This window comes from Hemicordylus capensis, chromosome 3 (assembly GCF_027244095.1).
Source record: "Hemicordylus capensis ecotype Gifberg chromosome 3, rHemCap1.1.pri, whole genome shotgun sequence".
Taxonomy (NCBI): Eukaryota; Metazoa; Chordata; class Lepidosauria; order Squamata; family Cordylidae; genus Hemicordylus; species Hemicordylus capensis.
This window is the reverse complement of record NC_069659.1, coordinates 347,666,713-347,679,877: the sequence shown is the minus strand read 5'-3', so window position 1 is coordinate 347,679,877 and position 13,165 is coordinate 347,666,713. Positions and strand designations below refer to the sequence as shown.

Sequence of the window (13,165 nt, the reverse complement as noted above, 5' to 3'; positions counted from 1 at the left end):
AGTTCCTCCACTCCAGATCTCCGAAATACAGTGGCCAGATTCCTGACTAGCAATGCACTCGTGCAACAAAGGAAAGCACATCGGAGGCTGCCTTCTACTGAATCAGACGATCGGTCCATGTAGCTCAGCATTGTCTACTCTGACTGGCAGTATTTAGGGATGCGCAAACATGTTTGATGTCAAACTGGTTCGGTCCGAATGTTCGGGATCGAACCGAGCCACCCCCTGTTCAGTCCAACCTCAGACCAAACCTCCCTGGGGGTTCGCAAGTTGTTTTTAATTTTTTTTAAAAATTGCACACTTACCCTCTCTGGGGGAGTTGTCCGAGACAGCGGCAGGGGTGGGGGGGGGTCCATGGAGGTTCCCCCTCCCCTTACTGGCCTCCCTTATTTAAGAAATGATCCAGACCCCACAGAGGCCCATTGTGCAGGTGCGGCAGCCTCCAAAATTGCTACAGCACCGAGGCAGAAAGGCCAAAGAGCAGCCAAAGAGCAGCCGATTTCTTAAATAAGGGAGGCTGGCGGCAGGAGGGGGGGCCTCGTGAAACCCCACTGGACCAAACCATTGTGGGGGGGTGTTTGAGGGGGTGCCGGTCCAAACTGGCCTGGTCCGGGGCCAGTTCGGACTCAGACCAAACTAGACCAGCTGGTTCCATGCACACCCCTAGCAAGATCTCCCCTCCAAACCCTGATCCAGCAGGGCTGTTCTTATGTTCTTAGTTTCCAGCAGGAGTCTTTTCCAGTCGTGCCTGAAAATGCTTCCACTGAGCTGTGACCCATACCCTAACACAGGGGTTCCCAAACTGTGGTACTCCAAATGTTGTACTATAGCTACAACTCCCATCATCCCCAGGTACAATTTATTGTGCCTGGAGATGCTGGGAGTTGTAGTTCAGCAACATCTGGAGTACCACACTTTCTGAACTCCTTCCCTAAGGGGAATATTCTACAGTGCTCATATGTAGTTACCCATCCAAATGCAAAGCTAGGCAGACCCTGCTTAGCAAAGGGGACAATTCATGCTCACTCCCCAATAAATTTACCCAACCACAGTGGCCTTCGGACCTCAGTCATTGTGGGTGGGAATGATGGGAATTGTAATCTGGCAACATTTGATTTAGATCCTCGGAACTTGTTTTCATTGAGATCATCAGGAGAGGTCCGTCTGCATTTGTCACTGGCTCGTCTGGTGGCCACTCAGGGACGGGCCTTCTCCATTGCTGCCCCGAGGCTTTGGAATGCGCTCCCTAGTGAAATAAGAGCCTCCCTATCTCTGACAGCTTTTAAAAAGTCTTTAATGGCGCATCTGTTCACCCAGGCTTTTATTTAATATTGTTTTAATGCTGTTTTAAAATACTGTTTTAAAAATGTTAGGTTGTTGTGATGTTTTAAACTTTTTGTTTTTGTTTTAACTAATGTTTTACTTTCTGTTTTTATTTTGTTGTAAACCGCCCAGAGACGTAAGTTTTGGGCGGTATAAAAAAGCTAAATAGATAAATAAACAAATAAATAAATTTCCCTGACAAAGTAAGGAGGAGTGAAAGGGAGGCATAGGAACATAGGAAGCTGCCATATACTGAGTCAGACCATTGTTCTATCTAGCTCAGTATTGTCTTCACAGACTGGCAGCAGCTTCTCCAAAGTTGCAGGCAGGAATATCTCTCAGCCCTTTCTTGGAGCTGCTGCCACGGAGGGAACTTGGAATCTTCTGCTCTTCCCAGAGTGGCTCCAGCTCCTGATGGGAATATCTTATAGTGCTCACACTTCTAGACTTAGGGTTCAACCAAGGACTCTTACCTTTCCCCCCCCCTCTCCCCGCCCCCCGCCCCCATAGTTTGGTAAACATAAGAAGAGCATTGCTGGATCAGGTCAAATCCAGCATCTTGTTTCTCACATTGGCCAACCAGATGCTTCTGGGAAGCCCACAAGCAGGAGATTGAGCCAATAGCCCTCTCTTGCTGTTGCCCCCTGCACAGCAACTGGTTTTCATATAATATGATGAATATTTATATACCACTTTTCAACAAAAGTTCCCAAAGTGGTTCACACAGAGGTAGGTAGGTAGGTAGGTAGGTAGGTAGGTAGGTAGAATGGCTCCCTGTCCCCAAAGGGCTCACAATCTAAAAAAGAAACAAAAGATAGACATCAGCCACAGCCACTGGAGGGATGCTGTGCTGGAGATGGATAGGGCCAGTTGCTCTCCCTCTGCTAAATAAAGATAATCACCACTTTTAAAAGGGGCCCCTTTGCTTAGTTAGCAGGGGACAAGGTATGCTGACCTGAACATGTATTCAGAGGTATTGATTGATTGATTGATTAAGTGCCGTCAAGTCAGTGTCGACTCTTAGCGACCACATACAGGTGAAACTCGGAAAGTTAGAATATTGTGCAAAAGTCCATTAATTTCAGTAATGCAAATTAAAAGGTGAAACTGATATATGAGACAGACGCATTACATGCAAAGCGAGATAAGTCAAGCCTTAATTTGTTATAATTGTGATGATCATGGCGTACAGCTCATGAAAACCCCAAATCCACAATCTCAGAAAATTAGAATATTACATGGAACCAAGAAGACAAGGATTGAAGAATAGAACAATATCGGACCTCTGAAAAGTATAAGCATGCATATGTATTCAGTACTTGGTTTGAGCCCCTTTTGCAGCAATTACTGCCTCAATGCGGCGTGGCATGGATGCTATCAGCCTGTGGCACTGATGAGGTATTATGGAAGACCAGGATGCTTCATTAGCGGCCTTCAGCTCTTCTTCATTGTTTGGTCTCATGTCTCTCATCCTTCTTTTGGCAATGCCCCATAAATTCACTATGGGGTCAGGTCAGGCAAGTTTGCTGGCCAATCAAGCACAGTACACTGTATACTTTTCAGAGGTCCGATATTGTTCTTTTCTTCAGTCCTTGTCTTCTTGGTTCCATGTAATATTCTAATTTTCTGGGATTGTGGATTTGGGGTTTTCGTGAGCTGTACGCCATGATCATCACAATTATAACAAATTAAGGCTTGACTTATCTCGCTTTGCATGTAATGCGTCTGTCTCATATATCAGTTTCACCTTTTAATTTGCATTACTGAAATTAATGGACTTTTGCACGATATTCTAATTTTCCGAGTTTCACCTGTAGATAGATTCTCTCCAGGATGATCTGTCTTCAACTTGGCCTTTTAAGGTCTCTCAGTGGTGCAGTCACTGCTGTCGTAATCGAGTCTATCCAGCTTGCTGCTGGTTGTCTTCTTCTTCTCTTTCCTTCAACTTTCCCCAGCATTATGGACTTTTCAAGGGAGCTGGGTCTTTGCATAATGTGTCTGAAGTATGATAGTTTGAGCCATGGTCATTTGTGCCTCGAGTGAAAATTCTGGATTGATTTGTTCTAGGATCCATTTGTTTGTTTTCCTGGCTGTACATAGTATCCTCAAAAGTCTTCTCCAGCACCCAAGTTCAAAATCATCAATGCTTTTTCTATCTTGCTTCTTCAAAGTCTAGCTTTTGTATCTATATAGAGTTTCACGGGGGAAAACATTGTCCGAACAATTCTAATCTTTGTAGGCGTAAAGACATACTGCCCGTGAATATGAAAGATTCATTTAACCATGATGGTTAACATGCAATGATTGATCTATCTTTCAGAGATGCATCTAATCCCCTTGTAAAGTCATTGTCCCCTGCTAAAGGGGCAAAGAGGCCTCTTTGGTGTTTCTCTTTATATTGAGCAGGGGGGGAGCAACTGGCCCTCTCCAGCCCCAGCACAGCATCCCTCCAGTGGCTGTTGCTGGTGTCTACCTCATGCTTTTTTTTTTAGACTGTGAGTCCTTTGGTGACAGGACTCTTTGCCTTGTTATTATTATTTCAATGTAAACTGCTCTGAGAACTTTTGTTGAAAAGTGATATATAAACAGAAGAAGAAGAAGAAGAAGAAGAAGAAGAAGAAGAAGAAGAAGAAGAAGAAGAAGAAGAAGAAGAAGAAGAAGAAGAAGAAATATCTAATAGCATCTTGTCAAGAGAAACCCTGGTTTTCATCCTAAAGCAAAATTTGCAAGACAAGCATTCACCCCAGAAACTAAACTTTGACATTCACATCTTCCATCACCTCAGCTTTGCAATCTCCCAGAATGCCTGAGGCTTAATAGAGTCCCCCTATTTGGCCACTTAAATAGCTCTTTGTGCCTGTTCAGACTTGAAAAAATGTTGACCTGGACTATATTTGCATTGGCATCACCTATAAGGATGTCATGCCAGCATGGGAATGGAATTGGCTTTTATAATGTTAATGGCTGTGGAAATAACTTTGCTTCGTGCCTGCCTGATGGACTGGCGGAAGAAATCCTTTCCCTCCCCAGTCTTGGATGAAAGAGAAACTCTAAGGTCTCATCCAAGACTTACACCCACACTTACTTTCCTTATATCGAAGCACACATTCATCCATTGAGATTTGAATTGTCTGTTTTGATTGGAGGCACTGTGGAGGGCTTCAAGTGGGGACACCCCAACTCTGTGAGCAGCATTCATTTAATAGAAAGATGCTAGTAGGGATCAAAACCCCAGATTTTCTGCCTGGAAAGAATGTGTTCTACTACGGAGCTGTGAGGTTTGGCGGGGGTGAGGTGGGGTGGGGAGCATCCTGGAGCAAGATTTCCTAGGGGCATGCACTTGTCCCACATTCTGAGGCAAATCCAGCCAGCCAGCAGAATTTAAGAATTTAACATTCCTGGCAGATTATCCTCACCAGGGAGGAAAATATAATTTGGTATCAACCCATAATTGGCTTTGCTTGGAGAAGTTAAATCATGCTTCGGTCATTTCCTTAATAGTTATTTCCCCATGCAGTACAAAGTGAAAACCTCTCTCTTGATCTGTCTGAGGAGACACTGGGTGGGTTCAGACATTATGTGGAACCTAGCCACCTAACGGCACAGAGGGGAAATAACTTGCCCAGGGAGCAAGAGGCTGCTGGTTCAAATCCCTGCTGGTATGTTTCCCAGACTATGGGAAATACCTGTATCGGGCAGCAGTGATATAGGAAGATGCTGAAAAGGCATCATCTCATGCTGCGTGGGAGGAGGCAATGGTAAACCCCTCCTGTATTCTACCAAAGAAAACCACAGGGCTCTGTGGGCGCCAGGAGTCGACACCACCATGATGGCACAACAACTTGAAGTCTTGGTTACCCCATTGCCTGCAATTGTTATGGCAGGAACCGCACGTTCCCTCAGGATGGGAAGCCTAGATGTGTAACCAAGCACGGAGGGTGGCTTTTCACCCCTAATCATGCTCCACTTTAAGTTCACACTGTGTCTGAACTCACACTCTTCATGAACCTCTGGTTTATTCCAAGCCAAGCCAGCCCCCTTTGCAATAGAGACCAAGGGCTGCAAAGTGGATGATGTGGGGACAGCTAGCCAGTTGAAGGGCAGCACAAGGCAGGCTGGGATGGCATCCAGAGCTTCACTAGGAGGTGCAGTTGGGCGCGTACCTCTGGATCAACTCAGCTACTTCCAACAAACTGAGATATGTGACTATCTGCAGTGCTAACTTCAAGTTCCCTCCGTATTTCAGGCTGGGGAAACTACAGGTTCCCTATGATGTGTGAACCCACTCATTTTATCCTCCAGAACTGGAGCTTGTTTGTGAACTGGAATAACAACAGGAAGGCTGGGCTGCAAAACTCCACCTTCCCCTCTCCTCACTACGGAGGAGTTCCATTATCTCCTCCGACCTGAGTGTTTGTCAAGTGTCCTCTGAGTCTATTAACGTTCAACTCCATTGAGCTACCTTGTGGCACCTTTGCGGGGTTTCCCCCCTTAGGTTTTTTCCTTTGGGTTTTTGTGAAAACGGGTTACCCCGAGTCTGCCAGCACCTCCCTCTCACCTGCAATTCAACATAGGCACATAGGAATATACGGAGTCAGATTTATTCCAAGTCAGAATACAAATAATATTTATATACAGCTTTTCAACAAAGGTTCCCAAAGCAGTTTACATAGATATAAATAAATAAAATGGCTCCCTGTCCCCAAAGGGCTCACAATCTAAAAAAGAAACATAAGATAGACACCAGCAACAGCCACTGGAGGGATGCTGTGCTGAGGCAGACCCTTGCTCCATCCAGCTCAGTATTGCCTACACGGATTGGCAGCAGCTCTCCAAGGTTACAGGCAGGAGTCTTTCCCAGCCCTCCCTGGAGATGCTGCCAGGGATTGAACCTGGGACCTTCTGCATGCAAAGCAGATGCTCTACCACTGAGCTACAGCCCCATCTCTAAAGGTAGCATACATGGGTCTCCCATCCAGGCACTGACTACACTGGGACCTGCTTAGCATCAGCAAGGTGGCTGTATCGTGTGCCCTTAAACCATGCTCTGGGGCCCATGGTTATGTGCCCATAAGGTCCATATTTCCAGCTCTTTCGGAAATGGGTATAAGATGGTCTCAATACAATGTTGTCTCCTTTTTAAAAGCTGCTTTGGATGATTATTAGGTGGATCGGAGAGATAACAACAACGATAATATGAACATGACATTCTTTTTTTGGCATTTGAGCCTCCCTCGGATGGCATAATGAGAATTGCCTTCCTCCAGTGAAGTGAAAGGGGAACCTCTCTCTCTTTATACTTTGAGTTAAGGGTCCAGTCGTTCGTTACTTTGGAACAGGGCCAGAATCTCTACCAGATGAATAAACTCGGACCACATCTCAGTTCCCTTGCCCCATCAGAACTTTTCCTCACAGTCTCGCTCTGCACTGATAGGCACCGATACAATTTCTGATGATGGAGATGTAATTTGAGAAAAAGGAGCTTGCCGGCTAATGTTGAAGCAAAAATGTTCTTGCCTGTCAGAGAAATAATAAACAAGTTTCCCCCTCTCCCTCTCCCAGGATGCTCAGATGGGGAATGAGTTCCTCTGGCTTCCCGATGCTGGTTACGCTCTTTGAGAGCTGAACGTAGGATGGCTCCCCTTGTTCTCATTAGCCGCTCCACATTGTTCAGCTTGGCCCCATCCCCACAAGGGACTGTTCTGAAAGATTCGCCCCGAGGGACCGACTCTTCCCTTTTCTGGGCGATTTAGCATTTCTCTCCATCTTCAGGGGAGAAAGGGGGAAAAAACATTTCATTTCTTCATTTCACGAGCTGTCACAAGTTCTTAGAGTTAAATGTCTTCACAAGCACCCTCTATTCTGTGAAATTATTCTTCCTGTTTAAAGATTCATTGATACCGGAGCTCGAGGGGAGCATAGCAGGGTGGGGGGGTGGGGGGGAGGAGAGAGTTCTTCTTTTCCGCCTCCGTCTTTCTCTCTGCTGGTCAGAAATCACCATCGGGGGCAAGATCATGTCTGATAACAATAAACTCTTACTCTGGTCCTCAGATCATTTCCATCAGAAGCACAGTTCTCGGCAGCGTGGGCCAAAGTGGGCATAAATCCTGGAGAATTGAATAAGGAGTGCAAATGTTTTAATGCAGAGTGGTGGGTATAAATTTTGTGGGACTATACAAAAGCAGCAGAAATACAGCCCGGCTTTTCAGAGGGGTGTAAAATGTATACAACACTGAAAATGATTCATGGCACGACCGTGGCATTAAATCATACAGAACAGAATAAAATAGGCATCAAGCAGTTTGGGATTAAAAATTCTGGGCTTGGCATCTCAATTTTTGGGTTGAGTCTCTGGCCATGTGTTGGGGAGATTTCAGACACGATCCTATTTGCTTCCTGTCTAGCATGGCACAACATATTGCCCTGGTCGGCAGCTAAAGGAGCCATATTTTACATGGGCATGTGCATTCATTTTCAGAAGGAATGGAAATAGATGTGTGAGCCTCATTTGTATCTATTACCATTCATTCTTATGTGTCCTCAGAACAAATGGTACATACGGTAACAAACAGGGTTTCGGTTTTCAAAAGGCCCATTGTGGCTGGGAATATTAGGATTTGTATCCAACAACATCTGGGGACCTAAGGTTAGGAAATGCTTTAAAGAATTAGAAATCTTACGTTAACAAGTTGTTCCATCACACAGCCGCAAACATTTTCTTAGACCCACATTCCTGGTGTTATGGCATCTCTGTTGAACATTGTTGGTAAAATCTTCCTGGTGACAGCCATTTTGTTCCAAAAATGCCTTACAGTGACTCAAGCCCTATTCACATGTTATGTTCAGCATTCAGACAATGAGTGTACAGGGTACAAAGGTACAAATTTGGATGCAGGTACAGTTATTCAAATGTTATATTGAATGCAGGTGCAAAATCCCACTTCCTAAGGCTCTCCACACGAGCAGTGTGGAGAGTCTAAAAGGGTTCTGCAGGGAGAGTGGGCTTGATCCACTCTACCCACAGACGAGCAAGGAGCCCACCCTGGGCAGCAGGATCAGCCGCTCACATGATTACCACCAGGGACAATGGCATCTCCTCTAAACTCTGGACCAGGTCCAGAGTTTAGAGGAGCTGCTGGTGCAACACATATGTGGAAAATTGTATGCAAAATTGTAGTCAGCTGGACTCAACACAAGCATGCAAAATTGTATGCATGTATAGCTCTCTTGTGTGGAGAAAGCCCTAAACACATAATGTAGTCACTGGCCATGATATAATTAAAAGAAAGATCAGAAGGATTATCCACTGAGATGTTCAACATGGAATAGCTGTTCTTTCTGCTCTAGTTGACGATTGGGCTGGGTGGGATTCTTGTACAAATTCTGTTATTAGGAGACCAAAATGTCCTTTCCTAAAAGAGCAAAAGAAGCCCCTCTGTCTGTCCCTAATTCCAAGTGCTGAACATGGGGAGTGCATGTTTTCTTTACTTATGGTTTCTGGCTAGGGAAAGAATTCCCCCTTAATGCTAAGGCTGTAGAGGAGCAGGGGAGTTGGGTGTTTTAGCCAAAACAGCGAGGTCATGGCGGACTCCTTTCAGGTTGTCAGTACTTCAGGCAGACTCCTGGCAGTGACTCACTTACTAAGGCCTTGTCTTATTAAATGTCAGGAAAAGTTACTCTTTTCCAAGCTGCCTGGATGACTTCTTCTTCTTATTTTTAAAAATAGCTAATGTTTGCAAATTTGTATGCTGGAGCATCATGGGCAGAATTGTAAAGCAGGAGGAAATCAAGAATTACAGCTGTGAATATTGATATATTGCTTTTTAACAACAACAACAACAAATTCAAATCTGTTCACACAGAAATAAATAAATAAAAAGAATAGCATGGCTCCATAACCCCAAAGAGCTCACAATCTAAAAGAAATGTAAGGTAGTCAGACACCGGCAACAACCACTGGAGGGATGCTGTGGCCGGGTTGGATAGGGCCAATTGCTCACCCTCTGCTAAATATTAGAGAATCACCATTTTAAAGATGCCACCCTGCTGAGTTAATAGGGGATTGTACCTTAAGTGGCGCAGCGGGGTGGTAATGCTTGACTAACAAGCAGAAGGTTGCCGGTTCAAATCCCTGGTGCTACTATATCAGGCAGCAGCGATGTAGGAAGTTGCTGAAAGGCATCATCTCACACTGCGTGGGAGGAGGCAATGGTAAATTTGTCCTGTATACTGCCAAAGATAGCCACAGGGCTCTGTGGGTGCCAGGAGTCAAAATCGACTTGGCGGCACACTTCACCTTTACCCTTTATTCCTTCCAAGCCCTTGCCCAAAGTCAGGGCTGCCTAAACACTTGCTCTTTGGAGCTCAGAGCAGGAAAACTAGACCACAATGAGCCAAAAGCAAGGAGCAGCTGCACTACATAAAGTGTATAGAGCGCAATAGTTCCAGATGGCTCATGCAAGCCAACCAAGTCTCACTCTGCAGGGGAAGTGAAAATCAATGGGGGAGGGGGAACAAGATCCAATGTCCCCATATCCTAGTGTCTACGGACTAGAAAGTCTACAGGATAAGCTCCCACCTCCAATATGGGGTAATAAAACCAGCTGATATACTGCGCAACGCAATGCATGAAGTGGAACATAACATCCACACAGCTGGCAAGCACTAAAATTGCACAAATGGAGTTGTGCAATATTACTGCTGTTATATATAATGGCTGCACTGTTGCAGAGGTCTATTTGCAGAATTTTGTGCTTGCACAACAGCACTCTTGTGCAACTGAGCAACTGTTGCAATCCACTGCATGCATAATGTTGCTCAGTATGTTGGTCACAAATCTATCTTATATAGTTGTTGTAAAGGATACTGAAATAATGTATGTGAACCTATTCTTCCTTAGCTTGTGTCCCCCGCTTCCACCATATTGAAGGACCAAAATAGGCTGAATTAAAATAGATTAAAATAATAAAAATGCCCATTTTGCCCATTTTCAAGGAGGAGGAGCAAAACCAGCTAAAATGTTCATCAGAATATGGGCAAAGCATTGCTCTTACTCTTATTTGGCTTTGTGATATCGCATAGCCAATTCTGACTTGGTTACATGGTAGCAATGCATACTGCCCTTTCTCTGATTTGGTTTAGTGATGTTCTGTAAGCCAAATCTGACTGGATGTGTGCCAATATGATACCATCATGGTCTCTGTGAGATTCCCTGATTGGCTGGGATAAACTTAGGAAAAAGTTCCTGTTTCATTTTTATTTTAAATGTTGTCCTTGGCCACATTCACACATAATGCAGAACTGCGTGTCCAATGTACCTGCATTTCCACCCCATCCCCACCCCCTGCTCTCCTGTCTGCAGTCAGACAAAATGGAGAGTGTCCTCTCTGCACTCAGCAAGCCTGCTGTGGGGAACCTGCTGTGTGGGTTTCCTTCTTGCTTGAAGGGCAGCCCACACAGCCACTCCTGCAGGGAAAGAGTGAGGAGCTTCCTCCCTCAACTCCACTCCAGCCGAATACAGCCTCCAGTGCTGCATTTGGACACAACGCAGGCTTCACAGACCCTCATTTTTAAGCTGTGAAACTCACTACAAGCTGAGGGTACAAACTGGAGTCTTTGGAAGGAAAGCCTGGGTCGTGAGGGGGACAGGACCGGAGTTGCACGAGTTCGGATGTAATGGGGAGGGAACCTCAGGCTCCTGCAACTCTGGTTCCCTGTTATGTGTGAATGTGTCCAAAGCTTCAGACTGGGGGAAAGGTATCTGTGAACAAAAGACAGACAGACAAAAATATGGCACAATCCTGTATATCTCGGCTATCCAGCAGACTCCTCAGATGTCTTTATTTATGGGACATGAAGGATGGGCAAACTTGGCCCTCCAGCTGTTTTTGGACTAAAACTCCCAGCATCCTTAGCCACAGTTTATTGTGAGTGGTGAAGTCAGGAGCTGTAGTCCAAAAACAGCTGGAGGACCAGGTTTGCCCCCCTCCCGAATAGGGAGGGATAGGGGAAGAGTGGAGAGGGTTTTGTGAATGATTGAAACATGAAATACTGTAGTTGGTGTTGTACTTAATGTTAAAATTGAATAAAACTTGAATTACTACTACTACTACTACTACTACTACTATTACTACTCCTAGAGCAAAAACACAATAAAAAATCCAGGATCACCAGCTTGTCTAATCTGGGGCAACATATAATCCCAAATATGGTGATTAATTGATGGTAAGCAGAATCCACCCATCTCAAAGAACTTTTTAAAATATTGGGCATTCTTAACACAAAAATAAACTTTCTAGGCGATACATAACTCATCTAGCCCTTCTTTAGAATCAAGTATTTACTATCGTTGCAGTGAATTTTCACCTGAATCAAAATTCAAAGTGAATTTAGAGGGTACCTTCCCAAGTGGGGGGGGAGTGAAAATTTTGAGGTACTGGTCTGACTTATTCTTGGGGTAGAGTGAAGGGAAGTGCAGTTGTAAAACTCAAGTGAAGAAACGTTAGCAAGTTGTCACCTCACAGCATGGCATGCTGGGAAGTGGGTTGACTTGGCAACGCTGTTAGTTAAGCAAACTTGACACGTGAAAGATACCAGGCCCAGGCCTTGAAATCTGGACAAAACAGCCTGTAGAGATGGCTTTGGGGAATTCTCTCTTACAACCCGGGGAGGGGTATAACTGTAAAGCCAAATGAAATACCACAAGCCAATCCAGGGTAAACACTCAGGCCTTTCAGAGCTGTTCACAAAGAGCAGATGGAGGGAGGAGGGAGGGAGAGAAGGGGGGAATGCAATGGAAAGGATACCGAGGAGGAAAAATATGTAAACAGGTCTGAGCAACACCAAATGGAAGGAAGCACCATGTGAAGGGCGTGCCTTCAGACTCTGCCTTGCCTCATGAAGGAGCTGTGTTCTCTCCACTCGCTCACACACACACAACACACACACACACACACACGGTGGTAATGTGGCACAGGGCTGTGATGTAGCCCTGCAACGGCAGTCATTTGCTGGCCTGGTTTCCATAACACTGTCATCTTCAGCCTTGAGAACTTGGCAAAAGGCACACTCAGCAGAAAAACGGGTTTCGTTTTCTCAGTTGGCCAAGACAGCTCTAATTCCAGCTGCTGTCTTCAGCAGACTTGGGCTAGCTTTCCCCCTCTTGGTTTACCCTGTGGCACTCCTTGGGGCTTAAAACAGGCCAAACAGCCCCCTTTCTTTCAAACCCGGAACACATGGAGGGGACTCACTGGTGGGTCTTGACATGAGTTGTGGCACAACTTCGCAATTCAAAGCAGATACCAGTCGCATAGCCGTCAACCACTAACTTTTAACAGTGGCCATATTTTGAACCCTTTCTCACGATTGGAGAAAGGGCTCAAAAGGGGAGAGGGAAGGAAGCTTAGAAATGCTGACCTCCCTTGCAGATGACCCTTCTGGCTGGGCGAGCTAATCGCTTGGCCAGACGTTCATGGCTGCTATGGCAGTTGAGAGGTTGCTGGGAGGTTTGGGGGCTGGAAGTCCCCCAGAACTCCCATAATGCACTGAGTGAGGGCACTGTGCATTATGGGGAGTCTCCCGATGCAGGCTGGAAGGCTACCCATGTGTAGGTGCCACACAGAGCAGCAGTTAGCAGTTGATCAGTTAGCCAGGGGTGAGAGCGCACTCGCACCCTGAACCCTGGCTAACAGCTGGGGTCCCTAAAGGATTCGCCACTATGCTACCACCGGAAGCCATGCAGCTCCTGGCTTCCTTAGCCCAGTTTTGCCTGTGTGTGAGAATAGCCTCTTTGTTTTGAGCCAGGACTGAAAAACTAGCCGCATCAGTCCTGCTTACTCCAAGA

General features: G+C 45.6%; 1 long non-coding RNA gene and 1 other non-coding gene across 2 annotated transcripts; both read right to left on the bottom strand.

Moving 5' to 3' along the window:
- Positions 1 to 5,908: 5,908 nt before the first annotated feature.
- LOC128349236 (uncharacterized) lies at positions 5,909 to 10,645 on the bottom strand. The gene is made up of 2 exons (XR_008318645.1): positions 8,004 to 10,645; positions 5,909 to 7,430 (listed from the first exon to the last, which is right to left on the bottom strand). It is a non-coding gene; the product is annotated as an uncharacterized LOC128349236 (long non-coding RNA).
- Positions 6,195 to 6,266, bottom strand: TRNAA-UGC (transfer RNA alanine (anticodon UGC)). Its single transcript has one exon. It is a non-coding gene; the product is annotated as a tRNA-Ala (tRNA).
- Positions 10,646 to 13,165: the final 2,520 nt, after the last annotated feature.